Source organism: Bombus fervidus, chromosome 5 (assembly GCF_041682495.2).
Source record: "Bombus fervidus isolate BK054 chromosome 5, iyBomFerv1, whole genome shotgun sequence".
NCBI lineage: Eukaryota > Metazoa > Arthropoda > Insecta > Hymenoptera > Apidae > Bombus > Bombus fervidus.
The window spans coordinates 8536895-8558793 of NC_091521.1; the positions used below are offsets into that span (position 1 = coordinate 8536895).

At 36.3% G+C, this 21899-nt stretch overlaps 2 protein-coding genes across 2 annotated transcripts in view; one reads left to right on the plus strand and one right to left on the minus strand.

Moving 5' to 3' along the window:
- Window positions 1–21899, minus strand: part of LOC139987549 (autophagy-related protein 16-1-like) — a 197426-nt gene that overhangs the window by 62780 nt on the left and 112747 nt on the right. The window lies entirely within an intron of this gene.
- The window catches only part of Neo (ZP and PAN domain-containing protein neyo), a 247092-nt gene continuing 243986 nt past the window's right edge, over window positions 18794–21899 (plus strand). The window contains exon 1 of the mRNA XM_072003912.1: window positions 18794–19002. The gene's annotated coding sequence lies outside the window, so the exon portion shown is untranslated. The remainder of the gene's footprint in view (window positions 19003–21899) is intronic.

Sequence of the window (21899 nt, forward strand, 5' to 3'; positions counted from 1 at the left end):
GATTATTAACATTAAAAACCTATTTCAAATATTTTGATGGTAAAATAAAATACCAGCGATAGAAGAATAATTTATAAGAGCAAATAATTTCCAATGAGTAAAAGATATAGGAAAACCAATAGTTCCTTTATAATAGTGTATTTAAATACAAAATACAATTGGTATTAAACATCAAGACTAAAAATAAAAAGGTTTATAAAATTCATACATTTTATGATCTAAGTTTCCTATCTAATTAGTGAATCCCCTCATTTTCATTTAATATCGCAACATTCGATTCTAAGAATTAAATGCCTCTATTGTTTGGCCATTTATTCTGTCACGCGTAATCATTAACGTACGTGCTGAAGCCGGGACAATTACCGCAAATTGCTAGGTTACCTGATACCTGGCACAACGTTCGATGAAGTCCCACGTGAGACTAGACAGAAGACTATGCTCTCGTGGGACGGGAACCAGACGAAAATATATAATTTGCATTCAATGTCGAAGGTATTTATACTCACCTCTGTACAATATGTGTGCATAAAAATTACTATGACGCTATTAACAGCGGCTCAAAGGCCTATAAGTAACTATTCTATTCCTATAGCTCTAGAAGCTACCTGGAGGCAAGGCTTTATTAAGATTTTAGTCAAGGTCACATTGTCTGGTACGCTTTGATTTACTGCTCCTATCGATGAAGAATGGAGCAGCCCACCTACGGTATCGTGTGTAACGAGCCAGAGGATTCTGATGAAGACGCAACGAATAAATTCAACAGAACCAACTGGAACGATGCCTTGGTTAACTGGTTTCCTGCTCTCTGTCTGAATTTCTAATATCTCAACCAACTTCCGCCAGATTACGAAGAGATTAGACTAATTAGGACGAAACGATGTGTGGAAACACGATTTGTCTCGACCAGTTCACAAATAGGAATTTTATTGGAATAAGATTGGTACATTGTCGAGTTGCAGCGTGATTTATTAATCCTAATGTGGTTTTCAAATTTCTAGATGCTAATCTCATTGTTGTTTCAATAAGGAAACATCTAAAGAACAACTTTTTTACATATTTCATACAAGATGCATATCAAGAACAATTCTGTATTTTTCGTATTTCTTGAAACATAAAAAATTCCCGAACAATAAAAGGAACACGATCGACTCTAAGATGTCCCAAAGAACTGGGTAGAGTTAAGACCAGAAATTGTAAGGAGAGAAATCTGCTCTTCGCCCATACGAATGCTATACTTAAATACTACTACAGTTGAAATGAACCTCGTATAAGTTTCAGAACGCCCAATAAAGAAGAAAGATAGACGAAAAGTGATAGAAGACGGGAATCGAAAAGATGTGAACGTTCTTGAAACGATGGTTCGATGTGCCGCTTCCAAGACTACAGATCTACGATATTGGCTACCCCTGGTACGTTGCTGTTCCTGCGGTCTCTGTCGCATCGAAGGTTGCAAGACCCTTGCTCCTACCAGCCAGGAAATGCTTGTCGAGAAATTGATTTGTCATTACTCCGTGTGTAAAGCGGAGCTATTGCGCTTCGCCGATGTCATGGAACGCATTCATGAAACCTAGCACTACACACGGCCAGAATGCTCAGGGATTTTTAAGAGTTATGTCTCCGGGATATGTACGACTGTGCTATGCACGCGTGTGTACGTACATGCGTATGTTGATCGTATACGCCGTCTATGTACATACAGGAACCAGCGTGGCGAACTGTCTTTCCCTTTCTCCCTCACTCCATCGCGTTCGAACGAGCAACACACGAGGGCCAAGTAGTTCGCCTACGAAGCACGTGATAAATCGATGCCATTGAAGCTTGATGCGAGAACGGAATAAGAATGTACCATGAGGCTCAGATTATTCTCGAGATTCCTTTCACGAGGAGGCAGGGCTCCTCGTATTCGCTCCCAGGGAAACGCAGTTCGGGAAGCGAGGTTTTACGAGGATTATCGCGCACAGGGTTCATTATACTTGAACGCGCTTGCTACTTTATCCGCACCTGGGATATACGAAGCTCGCGTGGAACCTTATTCCAGCATGGCGTTCATTGCGTGCATGTCACTCGGTTCAATCTATCGACCTACAGGAATTTATTATTGCCACTGCTTCGTACTTCAATCATTCTTAATAACGTTCGGCTGGTAAAAACAGGATCGTTCAGCAGCAGGAAATATTATGACAATGATACGTTCGGTATCGTGAGACGCACGGGTTCAACTTAATATTAGACGGAGATAGCGAACAGCGGGTCATCGAGATATACCACGAAACAAACTATTGCACAGTCTTAGAAGTTCAGTACGAACGATTTGTATAAACTGACCTAGTTCGAGGATGCAGAACCTGCTGAGCAATGCCTTCTTACGAGCAGTGCTTCTTGTTTAACTGACAAATGTCTTTTTCATGCTTAGATATGTGCTATTTGGATTGTAAGATGGTTTTAGGCGAATGTTGCAACTAAGGAATTTCTTGTCGGTGCTCAAATCGAAATTTAATTGTGGGAATGTCGACAATGGGTTACTGTGAATTCGTGTAAAAGTATTCTGCTCGTTAATGCTATAAGGTTTAGACGATTTGTAAGAGCAGCGAGTATGAGTTTTTACAAACATATAAATAATTGTAAAAATGTAATTCAACATAATTGTTGCTTAGAAAGTAACCCACTTTGCAGAAACCTATAACACAAATTAAAGACACGAAAAAGAAATTGTATCATTCAGTGCTACCATCATATGATCAGTAAAATCTGATACTATGTAAATGAAATAGAGAACTTATTTAAAAAACGCTATTTTATCACAACGCTATACACATCTCTATCTTCATTATATGATTTTATACAAGCTTCTCCTATCGTTGTAGAAGGGGAGGATGCCTCGATTTGGCAATAGAAAAGATTTTTGAAAACTTAATTTGGATGCGTCGTACATCAGAAAGAGGTACGAGATCGTAGAAGCACGAGACATTAATGAAAAAGTAGTATCGTCCGATGGTTAGCCGGGTAGAATTTAGTCGGTGTAAATAAGGAAACGAGCAGCTCGACTCTCCGTAACGGAACTGCGTTAGTCATCGGTGAATTCACCGACGAATGAGCCCACGCATACCCGAACGAAGCTACAAATTCTTCAAAGTGGCGGCGCACTTTAAGATGACGATAAGACTGGTTTAAAAATATTCTGCATAGCTTGGTAACGAACCGTCTCCGCCGACAAGCGTGAACTCATCGCGAAAAATCACCACGTAGCACCAGCTTTGCGTGCACGTTAATAGGCAGATACTAATTCTTTTTTTTTCCTTCGGTTGGTTCGAGTACACCTTTCAAGGTGTAGCGTACTAGCGGTGCGTTCTTGATGTTCAGATAAATCTGGCGACACACAGATAAGATCTGCCAAGGATAGGGGAAGGGAGTTATGCGGATTTTTCCACGAGGGGTTACAGCTTGAATGTCCGCTTTCCTCTGGCTTCTATCTCGGTGGGCTTATCAAGGAGACACCGTGTTTGCTGGCACCGGAACTGATGAGGTCTTTAGCTGCCGCTCTCGCTTGATGGATGAAGGGGTTTACGCTGCGCCTGTAAACCTTCCCTTTCATAAAGATCCATAAGCAGGATTACAAACAGACTCAATTAGGCTGCAACGCTCAGCGAGACATGGTCAAGATGCGAAAAAACCGTAAGAGATTACGTTTTTTACGAGCTCGCGATCCAGAATATCGCTTCTTCGACGAGATAAGAATCGACTTCTGATAGGTGTTGCATCGCTAGTCCTTGCGCCAGTAAAACGAACACATTATATTTGCGAACTACGCGTGTTGAATTTTTATGCATTTTATGCATTTATAATATATCTGAACGCGTGCAATAGCATTAAATGCACATAATACGAACAAATACATAAAATATCCAAAGTATAAATAGTGCTGTTTATTAATACTTGATACGTAAACAAGTTTCCACCAAGGTTCTGCGTTTTTAATCATACTCTGAAGAATATGAATCTTGCATAAATATCAGCAGTCTATTCATCAACCCCATAGATTGAAAGTATTACAAAGTCGGTAGGAGATCAAAATTCAGGAAGGAGGAGAAAAAGAATGAAACTGGGGAAAAGGGAGGAAAGTTAGAAGCGGATGATGTGATTGGTAAAGCTGGATGAAAATAAAGGATCCCGAACAAGCTTTATAAGCTGTAACGTAACGCGGTCACTAATCGCTTTTCACCTGTCGTAAAGTTAGAACGGCACTGAGGTAATTTATCGAGAGCACCAGTAAACGTGTAATTACTCATAAACAGCGGCTTTGTGACGAGTTCCATGGAAGGTTGCCTTTCTCTTTTAGTTTGCTCCGTAGCTGGTCACGTTCTACTCGTTGCAATTTGACAAGTGTCGAAAACGCGAAAACACAAAAGCATTCGAGCCAAGTTGTAATCGGATCGATACAAGAGAACAAGTGTACAGCGTTAGGTAGATACCTCGGTTGATTCGAGCTGTTATGGTTAATTATTCACACGGAAATTGTCGCGCTGGTATCACGCGCACCTGCGTTCTTTCTCATTTTCGAAATTCACGGTGTTTGCGAAATAGAAATTGGAAACCGACCGTCCGTGCGATCTTTCTGAAATTACAAATATAATAAATAAACATGTGAATGTTGTTGATGCAAATTATTAACTTTTTCACTCTGGCGTGTTACGTATACAACGAATTATTAATTAAATGATAAATGTATTCCCCTGTGGTAAAGCTGGCTCTAATTTTACCGTACCATGTCGTATTCCATGAAAATAACGGAGGATATCGCTGTTATGTATATGTATGTTTCCATAATTAATAATTGGTAAAGAAGGTTTTCCTTCAAAACTCAGAAACAATCGGCCATGAAACAATGAACTATTACTATATGTGAAATTTACAAATTCTGAATTAAGATCCAATGATAATGAACTTCCCACTTAATTATTTAAAACATCTTAACTCTCTTTAATCTGTGGCTATACAGAAATGATAGGTCTGCGAGAAGTGTTTATGGATATATTAAATGTAGGTTCTAGTTAAAAAAATATTGACTACATATCACAAACCACCAGGAAACATGTAGATTTGACATAAACTATCGTTTAGAGCCCTATATTTCGTCGCGTTTAAAGCGTTCTAAATGTGCGCCTATGTGATGCTAGGCGCATTTAGCGCTGGAATAGTTACCACGGTTTTGAATAGCTGCTATTAAATCGTGATACCAAACGTTTATATCCTGCTTTTACTGTTCCGCTTATTTTTTTTTTACAGTTCCCCATCCTGGTAAACTTTTAGTACTTAAAATTATTTTAGAACCATTTATTTATTCTAAACCATACTCATCTTCGATATCATTAACGTAATCGCTTCGATATTTCAATTAACGTTCATGAAATCGAAACACTTGTAAAAAATGAAAATGTTGTAACTGTTATAAACAGGATCGGTTTTCGTTCATATCGGGTCTGTTTCACTACCTTTTTGAGGATCGCTTTCATATTGGCTCGATTCTCGTATCGTTTCTCCGACAACAGAAACCGCTATTGCCTGAGCCGTATTATTATTTACGACTGTAGGGCCATTTGCAAGCACAAAATCCCGTTTCTAAGCCAAAGGGTATTAGAAAAGGAAACGTTTCTTGTGTCGTTCCTTGCCACATGATTACTTCCGTTCTTTGTATTTATATTATTCGCGTTTGTTATTTATAGCAGCACCTGATGACTTAATTTTTACTGCGTGACTAATTACATATGATTTGTTCGTTTAACCTAGTAAAGTTTCTAATACAATATTTATAAAAATCTCAACTGGCAGAGTGAAAAATATATGGAATATTCAATCAAGATGAAGAAAACAAGAAGAGGAAAGAATACTCGAAGCCCTTAAGTACATACGTCCTTATTCTGATTCATTATCACAAACGTGTTGCCATGCAGAGACTATTTACTTGTTATCAAATCGTTATATCATAAAAGTGAATCTAACATACTTAGTTTGCTTAGTAATGTACATATGTTTCTCTGTAAAAATATTTTACGATTGAAGGCATTCAAACTTTACTTCATAATCTACATCTTCATTTCAATTCTTTAGAAAAGTAACGATTATATAAAATTTCAAAAATCGCAATCAATATTAAGATAATGTTTCATACTCGGCGAAACAGTTGTTGGATTATAAAATTACTTTATAGAAACTCACGACAATACACGCGTATATTTCAACACGTAAAACAGCAATCATGCAGAAGTGTCTTTTTCTCTTTTTCCTTTTTTTGTTTCTTTTTTTTTTAATCGGTTTTTGACAATTTCACGAGATCAATGGACACTGGCGTACGTCAAAGCTGGATAAAACTATTACATCGGATTCCGGCTGCTTTTTGTTGAATTACGCAGATAGGACGTATCAAGCAGGCGCTATATAAATGTACATAAAGCTTCGGTTCGGCAACATCAAAAACGTACGCGTCCACGCGAAAAGCGAACAGTGTTAGTACTACCCGACAAATCAATACTACACTCGGACAACACAATAGGCAAGTGTCACTGCATCGATAGTATGTGCCATGTGCCAACAAACTAATGAAAACAGGGCAGCCGGTTGTTGTACGAAAGTTAATGATGTTATAAACACCGCTGGCTTCAAAAGGTCTTGTTAGTCGACGGTTATTTTTTTCTGCTGGTTCCATTTTCTTTTTTTTTCTCTCTCGTTTTTATTTTCGTTCTTTTATTCCTATTCTAGTGGACAAATTTGATCGTGTGCACGTAAATATTGTCCCTCGCGTCGTTGTAAAGGGGAGCCGGGATCTGGGGTCTCGAATGTAAACTGGCCGAAAGAAATTCTATCGTCTTTCGATTTGTTTGGAAAAGAGTGGGCGTGTGCGATGGCTATTGTATCCCTTCGACTGTTCGCAATCAAGTGCCAGAAAATACAGAGGAATTGTAAATAGGGTTGACATACTATCCACGATCGCAATACGGCTTTAACGGAAATCGGAAATCGAAAATGTTCGCTTCGTTCGAAATGAGATCTTTAATTTTATGTACATTGTATTTTGAATATGTATTTTAATATTAAACAGATAATTGATAATACATATTTAAGAATATATAGCTGTCACTATAATAAGCTTGGAATGGAAGAAATTTTTGTATAGTGCTAGTAGCAGTTTCTGATAACGGGGAAAATATATTATGCGTGAATATTTAAATACTTTGTGCAATATGATAAATTGCTGTATAACGACTCTAAGTTATAGATAACGCGTACGTATGCTTTTAACAAAAAATTAGTCGATATTTGCGACGCAGCGAAGAAATTAATATTATTAGCGTTTTATTGTAATTGTCTTAATCTTCCACCGAGGCTTAACTACTGAACGTAATAAAACAACCCAAATCTGATGTTCCATGTATTGTGATCTTTTAGAGAAAAAAGACGTATTAATGGTGACATTTCATTTTGTAATTATCGTTATTTAATATACTTCTAACAATTTTATAACGCCCATAATTTTTGTTTCATAACTTTTTCATGGCTTCGTGGCTTCCATAAAGTAATAAAGATTCAACGACGATGATAAGTCAAATAAAATTCTATAATATCCTATCTTTACCATTTTTAAAAAGTGAAATCATATAATTCAACAGAACGATACGAACGTGATTCAGAGAACATGTAAATCAGAAATGACTCAGACATCATCATCCAGGAGCTTGTTCGAAACATATTTATGATACGTTATAAGAAAATGGATTGTCACGATACAGGTGACTAATTGACTATGACTATGTCATCAACGTGCGTTAACATGTCCATAAACAATTTTTCTCCTATAGAAAGAGAGAAACTTTTAATATCCTTATTTTCGACGTAATTAATATAGAAAGAAAAGTTCGTATGCTGCCACTTGTTAACGCAATAATTGGCATTACTGTTCGCTGATGAGTGTTGTTCACTAGCCGACCTGGTATTATATTTATTACCAGGAAAGAAGAACATTTACGAGATACATCCTGTTAAAAGTGCACTAATGCATTATATCGCTGCTTCGTATTATAATACACCGTTTTAATAAAAGCTTTTCCCCATACGATTTCCAATTTTTTTACGGCATCAACGTGCTAATTATACGATTCGCGTCGACTGGTTAACGGTACTGTATCGGAGTAAAACAGCACTAAGTTAATTGTAATATTGAGTCATACCTCTGACACGTCTAGTTGCTCGAAACGAACCGTATTGCTTATTTGTATAAGTATTTTATGCTCTTAATTGAGCTAAATAATCATATTTAGACTGTGAATTTTTATTTAAATTTATATGAAAATGACAAGAGAGAAACACGATGAGTACATTTTTATTAATTTTTTAACTTTTATGTCTTTTTATCATAAATAAAAAAGGGAAGATCTTGTTAAATGCAAAAATGTAAGACCTTTGAAAATAGCTTTTAATTAAAAGATTTGTTTTATTCTTTAAATGTTCAATATTGCAAACGGAACATTACTGTGAACATTTTTTATATTTTTGAATGTTATTTGAATTTTCTAAAGATCCACAATCTAATTATACTAACAGCGAAAAATTGTATTCAACAGCATTACTCAAAACAAACGAGTATTTCCCAGTCGTGAGAAATAAATGAAGGGGTTTAGACACTCATGGTAGATCTATGTGATTCGCTGATGAATTACTTGTTAAACAGTTTTAATATATAAATAGCATGTACTTTAATTAAAGCAGGAAATAGTTTCTATGAGAAAATTAGAGTTCATTTAAATTCATTCCGGTATTTATGTTGCATTTTAACATCATTCAAGTCGTTTTCTCTTTAACAATGAAACGCTTGTTTAGTAGAACTTAATCAACATGTAATATATTCACCACTCAATCAGTCATCGCTTAATATATTCAAATTGGGATATAATTACTATTTAACCAGTCGGTCAATTATCTTATGTTGAGAGTTAATTATTTCATACTCGGGTTTCAATTCTATATTGAATAGTTTACATAGTATTTACTGTATGCACCGCTACGTCGTGTAGTATACTGAATTATATTCCTAAATTGTTAATTATTTCCCATATATATCATGATAGATATCTTCGCATTTTATGTGCTGCTATCAAGAAAACAAATAAACAGGGAATATACTACGCATCACTATAAAAATACCTTAATGATACGATGGCATCCTGAATTTTATGAAAGGAGTTTCATTCTATTTTGCAATTTTCACTTTCGTTTACAGATAACTTGTTCGGATTGTAATACATCTTTATAAGGCGAATTTATGGATATATGTATAAAGAATTCTATTTAAATAGATAAGTATAATACTATAATATAATAAATATAATATTCTATATACATGAGTGTTTTTCAGTTGCATATGGCGATACAGACAACATTAGAAATTACGATTTTTTTCTTATTATCATTCACCTTTCAAGACTATCAATTCATTTCACCCTATGCGAATTTCGTTTTAACATTATCTTATTCAACTGGCATTGAATAAGAACAAAACATTCAATTCCACTTGTTTGTTATCCTTTAAAAAGGATGCGCGGCTATGAACTAGCACTGTTACTGAAAAAGTCTTATAGTCCTTAAGGATAAAAAAGAATTTTGCGTATAAGAAAATGCAGAATTCAAAGAATACGACATCTTTCTCCGAGTACAACGACGTATGTATATTTAGGAGATGGAAAAAGGACAGATAAGGCTATATTGTACAATAATAGCTAGGAACAGGTTGATGATGAGTGCAAGTACGCTGAGAATATTCGACTTTTTAATTTCTACGTATATAATTTGCCAATTTTTACAAAGCATCTCGGTTACTTGATTTAATACTACGTCGCAGCATTTGCATAGCACTTTTTCATGAAATTTTATATTATCCAAGGTGAAACGGGCAATGGCGTGCAAGGGGTTCTATCTAGAATGTTATATGGTGTTTTCTCTGAAAATTATTAAACATAGGAGCAAAATGTTGTCTCGTATGTAAGATTTACCGAGGTCTTTTACATGAAAAGTAGGGTGCTGCCAGCCAAGAAAGGATAAAATGGAAATACCCTTTTCAGTTTTTTTTTTCTCAGCGATGTGACACATAAATCAATACTTAAAGTATGTGATAATGAATATCGTTGTCCAACCGATAATTAGGTTCCAATGGTATGAGACAAAAATTACGCAATGCTTGAATAAATTACGCACCGTATTATAATAACATTGAAATTTGCAGTTACAAAGATAGCATACCATCTGATTCTGAACCTTTTCTTTTTACTCTTTCTTTAACATTTCAAAATTGAAAAACTCCGAACTTCAATTATTTTCTTTGTATTATTTGCTTCCCTTCGTTCAACTTAAAATCCAGTCGTTATTTCATAACGACCTGCGGAGTGTATAACTTTACTTAAAACGTTAAAAGCACGAGGAATTTCAAATACGTACTTCAAAATATCTTGAAAAATGGAAAAATGCTAAACAGAACATTTTAACCAGGGAGTGCAGTTTTCCCCTCGATACCTCATTTGCATACCATCAGTTAGATAAATAGCAGCATAAATGTGATCGATAAGAAACAAATTACGATTATAAATGCCAGCCACTATCGTTAATCGGACTACTCGCTTTATGATGAAAATGTGATTGTGGGTTTGAGCGGTAATTGCGTCAAAGTGCGTAACGAACTGTCACCGAGTTGTAATCGGTTGCTTATAGGATTCCAGCGGTGACATCAGAGCCCCGTTGGCTTTTTGCTGGAAACACTCGAGCTGGGTAACAATGCGAGACATTTATCTCCGACAGGTCGCGTTGCAAATTGCAGAACGTCCCTTCTAGTTGGTTTCAGAATGAGTCCTCTGGTCGTTAAACCGTACGTACATTTGTTACGCGCACCCTTAACAACGCGTTCATACATTTCCGCGTTCTAACCAGCCCCGCTTTATGCGATTATAGTCACAGTTATTCGTACGGTGTCGATTCGCGAATCGTTTGCGCTACCAATTTACATACGTACCAACATATCCTATTAAACGCCATAGTAAGTTTCAACGTACGTATACATTCGGACATATTGAACGTAGTTTGATGTGTGGATAATAGAATAACAATTCTTTTCTGTATATAACGTGCTTGCCTATCTAATTCCATGCAGAAGCTCCATGTCATATGATTACTTGGATACAGTACCTACAAAGAATACGTATAACATTGTATTTATTGTAGCCTTATCATACCAATTAATTAGTCCGTATTAAATTTTGTATTATTTAATAATATTTCTTCATACGAATACAAAAATTTGATATGTAAATAAAATGTAGTAGCTGATAAAAGAAGAAAAGAAAGAAGTCTTATTGGAAAGTGAGGATGTGTACGAATATTTTTTGTAATCACTGTATGAAGATTATTTACAAGAATTGGATAAAATTTGTGATTGCTTACGTGATCTGATTCTGGTCTAAGACCTAGTTAATGTTTATAATCAATTCATACAAAATAATTGAAGAATTGCATATGAAATATGCACGTTGTAATATATATATATATAGAAAATATACTATAATATAGAAAAATAACTAACATAAATATAATCAAGAACATAGTAATATGAATGTCTAAAGTGACGTAGGCCACGAATATATTGAAATGTATGTACTATGCACACTTGATTATTTTTGACAGGATGAAAATAAATAAACAGAGCAAAATAATTAAAAGATAAATTTTCATTGAATATTACGACAAGTACTGTACATATGACATTTTATATATTTTACGGTAGTATATGCACTCTGTGCATGTTTGCACCTTTAGATTTCCTATAAATCCAAAAACATTTGCAATCAGTTTCGTAAAACAGAGATAAACGAGTTTTATGAGTCTAACAAATGAAATACAGTTTATAATCGTTTTAATCTGAACTAGTTAACATTTATAAAATGTATTTCCCATTTCCCTAGGCATCAAATAAAATCACTGATACACCAGCGCATTTGTCATATCGCAATATTTATTTAGATTATCTACGCCTACGCATACGCGCGTGTGTGCTTTGATACGATTACAGCTACTTGTCATCTATGGTTGCAGCGCTGCACGAATAAGCAATCTACAGTCTACAGCCCGAGGGATTCCGTCGACGAATATATTAACCATATCGAGAAATAAGGTTTCTGATTTATTTGATATCCACTGATTCTTAACAATTGCACGTATCGTGCTCAGAATATGAAGAATATTTAAATTTATTTAAATACCTTATAATAAAAGTACCATTTTTGTATGTAAATCATCAGAAAATTAATGTTATTGGACAGTGAAGATTGGTGCACGTTAAATGCAACTTCTAACATCGCATAACAAGAAGCAACTTCTTCAAGTAAGTGTTCTTTAGAAAATGTTTATAGCTTGGTAGAAAATACTGTAACATTTGTTCCGTTTTATCGGAAGACTTATGACACTTTTGTTTCGTCTTTAGTATAATATTCGCGACGTGCAACAGTGAATCTACAAAGATATGCTAACAATTTCTTCGTTCCTCACTGTTGACTTTGTATCACAGCTTGTGTGAGACATTTTGTTATAAATTTTAAAAATTTAGAACTTTATTGTCTTATTAGCTTGTAATATATAGCTTCTCTGATTTTTATTCTTTTATAGAAATATTTATAGAAGTGAACACTATTATATGTATAACAGTAACAAATTTCAAATTGAAATTCATTTTTCAATAGGTTTACAGTCTGTTCAATTTGATTTAACTGATATAATGAATTACTATGGTAAGACATTTGCAAATTATGAACAAAATCCAGCTGCTATATTATTTAACACAATTATTGTCTTATTCAATTCTACAATTGAAGTAGTTTAAGCTCAATGTAATTGTAATCAATTTTTATTGTATTTAGAACTAATTTATAATTAATGATAAAAATGCCTTTATTATTTTGTTTTCTGTACACTCATTTCTTTATCAGTACAAGTAAAGGATGTTTAAAATTCCAACATTGATTTTCCAATTTGTCTCATAAAAATTGAAAGTAACAATGATCACTGGATATTGTCCAGAAATTTGGCCGTTAGAAACAAATGCCGTTATGACAATTAACAGTAAAATGCAAACTCTTGAATCGGAAAAGAAAACGTTACGATTGACTAGTTTAACATGTTTCGAGCAAAAATAATGAAACAAAATATCAACACCCGTAATAGACTGCTTAACCACATTTCTCGTATTCTTAAAATAGTGTGTGAATATTCTAATATAATATACCGTAACATTTCTAAGCGAAACGTGCAGCCATTACTCTTGAACGTGGGTGCAAGAAAAGTTGGTGCAATAAGGAAATATCCAATAACGCCAACCCACACGTTCCACAAGATTTTGTAACAGCAAATTCTGAATTTTTCTATGCCCACCAATAAATACTATACAAAGCCGACCATGATTCGTTAAAAATTGCACTTTATGCAATAGTCAATAAAGCAGAATGTTAAATCCACGTGAATTATAAAAAGCAATGATCGATCCTTAAAAGTTAAACTTTATGAGATAAACGATAAAATAGAATTTTAACTGTATGCAATAATTATTCGAAAGATTCGTACTCGTTATATCTGATGAAGATGAAAGCGATCTTTCATGTAGTTGTATAGGATGTATTTAATTCTACTAGAAACTATCTCGTATCGTATCTTCCATCTTTTTAGCGTCTCTGATTACGTGATCTTCTGATGAAGGATATAACTAAATCAATCTTAGATAATTGCATTGCGTAAGAATTGTTTACTACCTTTAAATTAGTAGACAAAGCTGAACCTACAGTTATCTAAGTGTTATCTCTAGAAATAAGAAAAAATTTGGAGTAGAAGTATCAGTTATCCAATATACTTTCCATTAACTTCTCTATATACATATAATATAATAAATATTAATCCTATTCTGGATGAAATTAGCATATTATCTACCGTATTAGCATATTAAATATAGTCTTAATTTATCAACGTTTAAATACATTTTGATTTAGCTCATAATTTCCTCCTAACATAAGTATCAATAAGCTGACATAAGTTTTCGTGTTATTGATTTTTCTTAACCAATAACATTGTATTTTGTATTCCGTACATTATATTTTAAAGAAAGCACAGTTCTCATTTTATTTCCAATCATTCACAGCAATATTAAACCAATAGTCATAATTATAGTTTATCATTGTAATTATAATTACAGTAACGAAGGATTCAGCTATAGCGTCATCGGTTAATGATTATATCCAATATATTTTTCCATGTTTCAATAAACAATACACGCAACTAATAACCCATAATCCTACATAAATTTCCATAAACTCATTTTACCCTCAAAGCATTCAAATTGCATTGCTTATCCCAATATCTTATCCCAAAGGAATTTCTACAAACAACGCACTCTCCTGGCAGCCCACCATGCGACATAAATTTTAATAAACCTATCAGCTAACTTCATTCGCCTCACACCGAAAGGATTCGAATCGTATTACTTGTCTTAAGCTCAGCGAAATTAATCGTAGTCCCTAAGAAGCGACTGGCTGCTAATAGAAATGCCCGTTAGAATGTTGGCTACGACGTGAAGCGTAACCAGTTCGAAACGCCGGAACGGAATCAAACGAACGCGCTGGCTACAACTCCGAACTATTACGCTATTCGCTTATATCTTGATAGTCTCTGTTACTTAACACATGGTTGTATCTTTAAAACGATGACGCGAATCTCATTGCTCCACATGTACTCTGTGTGCTTGTTTCTCGATGACAGTTCCCAGGACTATTAAGTCGCTTGAGCCTTCAAGGGGGGAAGGGATAATACCCAGCAGTCAGGAGCAGCAAGATTTGCAAACGGTCAAGAGATCCATGACAATTCCTTGACGAGTGTGAGTCAAGTTCGTGGTAGCCAAGATTCAACGCGCATGAAAAGCTTCCGAACAGGTTGCTCGGACAAGATCCACTTGACGTTTTCCTGAACGTTTAACGTTAGCGCGGTGTGTGCGCAGCCGCGAAGTAGCTCGAAGATTTATGGCATCCGTTTTACTACATTTTAATGTGGTACATACGCCAGGCTTAAAGAACGGGATCACGTTCGCCGGCAATCATTTGCGATATTATTTTACCCGATGATAATATCAGGACGCGCGGCGAATACGAGTATGGCAATTCATTCGACGTATTCTGCGTGTTACGCCATCTACAACCCATCCAGATCGCATCGAAACGTAATTATAGAATAGGAATGAGAAAGGATAAGACGTTCGTCAGCGTGTTTATGGTCAGAAGGCTCTTTCTCTCTCTTTCTCTTTTTCTCTTCCTTCCTTTGATTGAGATACTTTGATATGATAAAGTACTATCGTGCGTTTTGGAAATTAACGTGCGAAGATTACCCGTGAAGAACAATTATATATTAAAGACAATGTTGCGAACACGGAGGATATAATTGCCATGAGTTCTTTGACAGTTGATTGTTTCGTTACTTGTGAAAAGAATTTTTCAATTTATGTCTTGTGCTGATGATATCTGTTCTTAATCTTAATAGCTCGTATAATTTCTCTGTCTTCGTCGGATACGTTTATTAATATCGAAGAGAGAACATAATTAGAAGATACCTTGCAGAACTTGTACAATAAATAGGAGAATCAATTATTACTATCACGCAAGGAATTTAAGGAAAGTAGTACAACTAGAATTTTTTTTCAAAGACAAGGTAATTACAGGCGACGATATGTGATATAAAATACGTATTTACGATATCTACAAGATTTCATGAATTTACATGATATTACGATTACAGCAACGTGTCTTGATCTTTCGTGGCATACTATTAAAATTTACCATTACCACAGTTTTCTAAGATTAAATATTTTATCCTACTACTTTTCTATTAAAATTCTCATTGAGAATTGCATATGAAAATTATATCAACTTCTTCTACTTCGAAAGTTGTCGACCGGGAAGTAATGCAAATACGTAGTTCGGCAAACGAAGTCGATGCTCAAGTCGTAAGCTTGTTAGGATCAACTTCCACGCGTTTAACTGGACAGAGAAAACTGGAATGATTATGGAAGATAAAGCAGTATTACATTGTAATAAATCAATCATGAGAAAACGTTCGTAATGCAGCCTATAGAAGTTCTATAATACACTCTGCGAGAGAACGATAAACTGGTGCGTATCGATTAAACTTTAGTGCAACTAATTGTAAATAATTGAACTATTAAGTTCAGTTATAAATAACTTCCACTGTGACTAAAGGAAATTTGCATTCTTGGAGAAACTTATGTGGCACATTGCAGGTAATATTTTTTCTATTTCTGTAATAAATACATGCTCGTAATTTTCTGGTCAGTGATCTGAAGCTAATCAGCGTGTTTCAAGTGTGATTTCCAATTAAAAATAGCGGAAAACTTGAAAGTGAACACGTTCGCATGAGTCTCCGGGTATTCAAACAAGAGATTAACGACGACTGAAAAAGACTAACGTGTATGATTACGTGACGACATAATAACATCGGACAATGTGTAAATGGTTCTTAAAATTTCATTCAAGAGATAAACTGGAGTAAGATCATTTACTAGACACAACAGTGATTGCCAGTATAATAAAATGATAACGAATTCCAAATGAATGACAGAAAACAATTATTTCTTTATTAATAAGACTTTCTAAATTACTGGTATCAAATACAACTAATAAATTTTTTCTACTGTTTATAGAATACAAATAGGTATTGATAACTGCATTAGTTACGATGACACTTACGATGTGGAATTTATACAAAAAAGGATTAAGTTGTTTTCCAAATTATTATTTAACCAAAACTTTCAATGACATGAAATTAAACGTTAAAAGAACGTTATAATTAATACAAAGTTTTAATACAACGTCATAATGGATAAAATATAGAAGCTGTATATCCAACGAATGAATGCATTTTCTTTGTCGAAGCTTTTCATGTTTTCGTGTTTTTAAAATGGGAAATTGCAATGGCTACCGGGGAGATACTATTACAGATGCTAATGGAAGAGATGTATCCTTGCAATTTGTAAAATTGAACGAAAATAAAGTTGAAATCGTAACACGTACCTACATCCAGAAATTGGAATGAGTGCAGCAAAAACTTGAGGAAAGACGTTGTGCGCATATCAATTGCAAGGATGTGGTTCCATTGCACGATAATGCGCGACCGCATGTAGCAAAACTCACACGGCAATTGAATGGTCAGTTTTATCATATTCACCATATCCGCTGAACATCGTCTCTATAGATTACGATCTTCGTGTAAGGTTAAAAAATGCATTAAATGGGAAAAAATGGTAAAACATGAGAAAACATGATATAGCAAGTTCTTTATAATTGCACAGAATGCATACAATGTGTAAAAATATATAAAATAATCAAAGTAGAGTACTCGTTAGAATGTTTAATAGGTAAAACAAACTCTACAGAAATTCTGTTTCTTTAATTGTGCCAATAAATATCCACAGTTAAATTATAACAAATTAGTAAAAAGAAGAATAAAAATGAAAGTTATTTATGGTTCAAACTTTGAAATTTAAAAATTTGAAATTATTAATAGTACTAGAAGGGACGTAGAAATTAGAAAATGACATTGTGTGTCATAAGTATGTTATGTTATGTTAACTGTAATTAAAGAAATAGTGAGCCGTACATCATAATCTTCGAGTACCGTATTATCGCACTATTACATATTCCGACGTCTACGAACCATTTACCCAAAGTGCACGAGAAACTAACGGCAACGAAAACGGGTTGAAAGTAAATTTTAATTTCAAGTGCAACATTAAAGCAAGAAACGTGAAACATTGTTTAGCTACAGCAAAAAAGAAAGGAAACCTCCTATTGGATATCCTCTTTAAGGATCTGTCTTATTTAGTCATTTTGCTATCTATGAAAATAACGACGACCATCAAACACCATTAAACAACAGGAAACGAAAACCAAATAACACAATAAAATTATAATTCCTATTCTTTTAAAGCGCGTTATTTTCGTCAAGTGTTCCGGAAGCTCGAATTAAAAAAACGAAAAAAAACTTCATTTTCATTACAACAGATGTTTATACTAACTAACTATGTAATTGGTAATTACACGAGGTAAATTGAATCCGATAGAACGATCTTCAATGTTCAAAAATAGACGAGCTGCAAATGACTTTTATTGTTTCACACGCGGATATGGCTACAAAAGGAATTTCAGCTACTGATGAGGAAAATAATTGAAAAAATAATTAGTATCCGCTAACATGAGGAAGCGAGACGACGGGGATGATAAGTTGAGCGAGGCGTGTGAGGAACCAGCAATATTTAGCGTCCAAAGACCTTAAAAGCAAAGGCGGGCAAGGCCAGGAACCCAAAAGGCTCATTCCGCGAAACCGCGGAAGCGCAGTGCCGGTGAACGTACTTGAAATCACACGTTGAGTTGCCCGAATCGCGGGGGCCTTCCTCCCTTTAGTATCCCCTCCAGAGTATCGCCTTTTCTCCCCCCTCTACCTATCCAGGCAAACACACCACCATCTCCTCTTCTCCTTCTCCCTTTCCAGGACGTCCCGTCGCACTAATAATTCGTGAGTACGTTGCGGTGATGTTGAGCATTCCACCTGCCAACAGCAACCGGGCACATCCCCCCACCTGGTGGTACCGGCAGGAAAAGTGGCCGCACGCCTTGCAATCCCAGCATTTCTGTGTTGGTTGTGGCCGTGAACGGGGCTCAAGTCCAAGGGCACGCGAGGGAGAGAGCGAGAAAGCAAGAGAAAGAAGGAAAGAGAGAGAGCAAAAGAGACAAATGAAGAAAGAGTAAAAGAGAGAAAGCCATCCGAGTGCTACGACAGTCTATCTTGCGTACGAGATCCACCACGTCTTGTCGTCGATCTACCCTGGTTCCACCAGCCAACCGTCCCAGTCAACGACACTCGACCAAGGTACGTAATTTCTCACGAATGACAGTTCCCTTGCCGTTTAGATCCTACCGCTCTAATTTATCGCTGTATTTCACGCGCGTTCGTTATTTTATTGTCACCGTCAAGTAGAGTCACGACAGAGTCAATCGCCCGCGACAGACTCCCAGAGTTCAGTAGGTAGAGAAGATGAACAAGTGATCCTTTTAATTTTGTTCGATCGGGAGATTCGGTCTAGGGGATCGAATCTACCCTCTGCTCGGATGTAGCGCGAATGAAAAAAGCTGGTGATTTATCTCGCAGTCGACGTTCAAAGAAGCGTGGATTGAAAATTCCCGTGAGAGAAGTGACGGTTTGTCGCGCGTTGAGGACCTCCTCATAGATCGTCGCGTCGCAAAACGTCACCCCAGCGATGCTAGGGAAGAGCCTGTACCGAATGAAAACGATTCGAGGCTGTTGGGAGGTATCGAGCACCGGCAGAAATTCTAAATCGGATCCTTTCGAGAGGTTTGGCCCCCGCTGGTCCTCTTTTTTTCAATTAAACGCGAAAACTCTACTACTACCACCACTATCACCAGCCAGATCGGGCCAACCTGGCCTCAAATTTTTCCATTTCGCGTTTTCACGTCTCGCCGATTGCTGGACGAGGCATCTATCCCTCTATCCCGCTCCCTCGGATCGTATTCCGACGAACCGCGCTGTATTCTCAATAAAATCGATAAGTCCAATCCGCGACGGTTATACCTATCCACTCTACGTATCGCGAATGGCGGCAAAACAATTTTCCACCTGGATGATTTCGCCCACTCGGAGGGAATTTTCGGTTCTTCCCTTGATGCGCCTGCACACGCCGGATTTGGAATAATTGATCGCTGCGAGGAACGGAAGTGCGTACACACACGTACAACGTGTAAGACATTATCCTCATACTGGCGCGGATAGCTCTGTTCCCGCGTGCTTTCAATCAAAAAGCGTATTACCTTGTTACGACATCGTGGTGTAAATGAAAGGACTGCCGTTGACTAGATGTTGGTTGAGTTCTACGATTGCCATGGTATACCACTCGAAAGGCAAGCAAAAAAGAAGCTCTTCGCAGCAGTTTGCTAGGAGGTGCTGGTGATTCGTTTCGAACCGTAAAAGGGTGGCCGCACGATTGTTTTTGTGCTACACCTAGAGACGTAATTCGCTTCTACCTTTTTGACGGATGATCTCTCACATTGTATTCTTATTTATGTTAAGATATAAATAAAATAATTTTCAAATAACAACACTAAAATCAGTATGTGCAATATATAAATAGGATTGTTGATAGGACATTAGGAAACAGGAATACCTAAGTGTTTCAGGGAGCGCGCGTTCGGTGTTCGGTATTCAGTAGCCACGACCTTCCACACACTGATATTCAATTCCTGGTTGCATGGTGGTATTTGCGAGAAAATCGGTTCCTGTAATTACCCTAATGAATGGCAACAAAGGCAAGATCCTTATACCAAGCGATATTATGTTCTCTCTTGCATAGTCGGTCTTTCTTCTTCTTGCTCCTTTTTGGTCTAGCTGCAAACCTCGCGGCACTAAGACCGTTTCCTTCGCCATTACATTGTGGCGAACTGTTCGACTAACTTTGAAATAATTAGTCCGGATAATGAAGTTCAGCTGCACAATGGCCTTAGCTGCAGAGGGTAATGAGATTCACCCGCCGTCTCCCTGCTCGCAACTCCTCCGTTTTCGTGCGATATTGATTACTTAAAGCCCTTCAATGGTTTTACAAGAGGCTTAAGGGATAGGCGAATCAATCTTATCATCCTTGAGTGGAAACTACATCATTTCGCACCTCTCTCTGTACGTGACATGCCAGCGGTAATTCAGTCGTTAATTAAATACGAAGAAAGAAGCCAAGTCGCGTTGAGTGGCTCCAGCCGCGTCTTCATCAACAAAGTCACCTTTTAAGACTGACTAGCATAATTACCTCGCTCTTAGATTTATCGTCGCTATCAATATTTCTTCGCGATTACACATCGTGTTAAACTAAACCTTTGGACAGCTTCCAGTAACTGTCTCTTCGTGTCAGTTTGCATCATAATATAGCGTTTTCATTCGGAGAAATGAACTCGCAATCTTTTAAACAGTACATAGTGTATATATCGTTTTATAACACAGTATCTGAGTAATCGTACGAAATTCAGTGGAACAGGCTGTGAAACAGGCCGTGAAACGTGTTAAACAAAGCGCACGTTATATGTATGTCGCGATCATATTTGCCGTTCTCTCTTTCTTTCACTCTCCCTCTTCTCTTTCATACACACACACACACACACACACACACTGTTCTCGTCGAAAGGAAATAGGCGCTTAATGAATGAGAACATTCAATTTGCGAAAAGAGGGTAAACAAGTGTGGCACATTTAAACTGGTCGTTCTGTACGAATTGTGTAGCTAATTGAGCGAGGGCGGAAGCAAACGTTGTTCGTACACTGTTCCAGAGATAACTGTTATCGATAACGTTCATCGCAGTGCTTACCGGATGATACTCCTCGCCGGTGGCGAGCGATTCTTGCGATTCGATATAAGGAAGACATTTTTTTTGTTCCAACTCGAAGAACGATTAATCCATTGCTCTCATTAAAATACGGCAGAGTTGGAATTACACGTTCTCTTTTTCTTCCATAGAAGTGTCTTAATTTCAAATAGCAATAACTATTTTGAAGTAGTCATAATGAGCATTTTATTCCTTTGCTTTGTTTAATTGTTCAATGGATGTTCTTGAAAGTAGAAAAAAAATGCAACAATCTCATCAGTAGCATTATTAAAATAATTGCCTTGCTGCGCCGTGTTAAATAATAAAATAGTCTTATCGTTATTTATAAGAAAAATTTTTATCTGTGACGCGATACTCACGCTCTGATTCCATCGCTCATCGAAG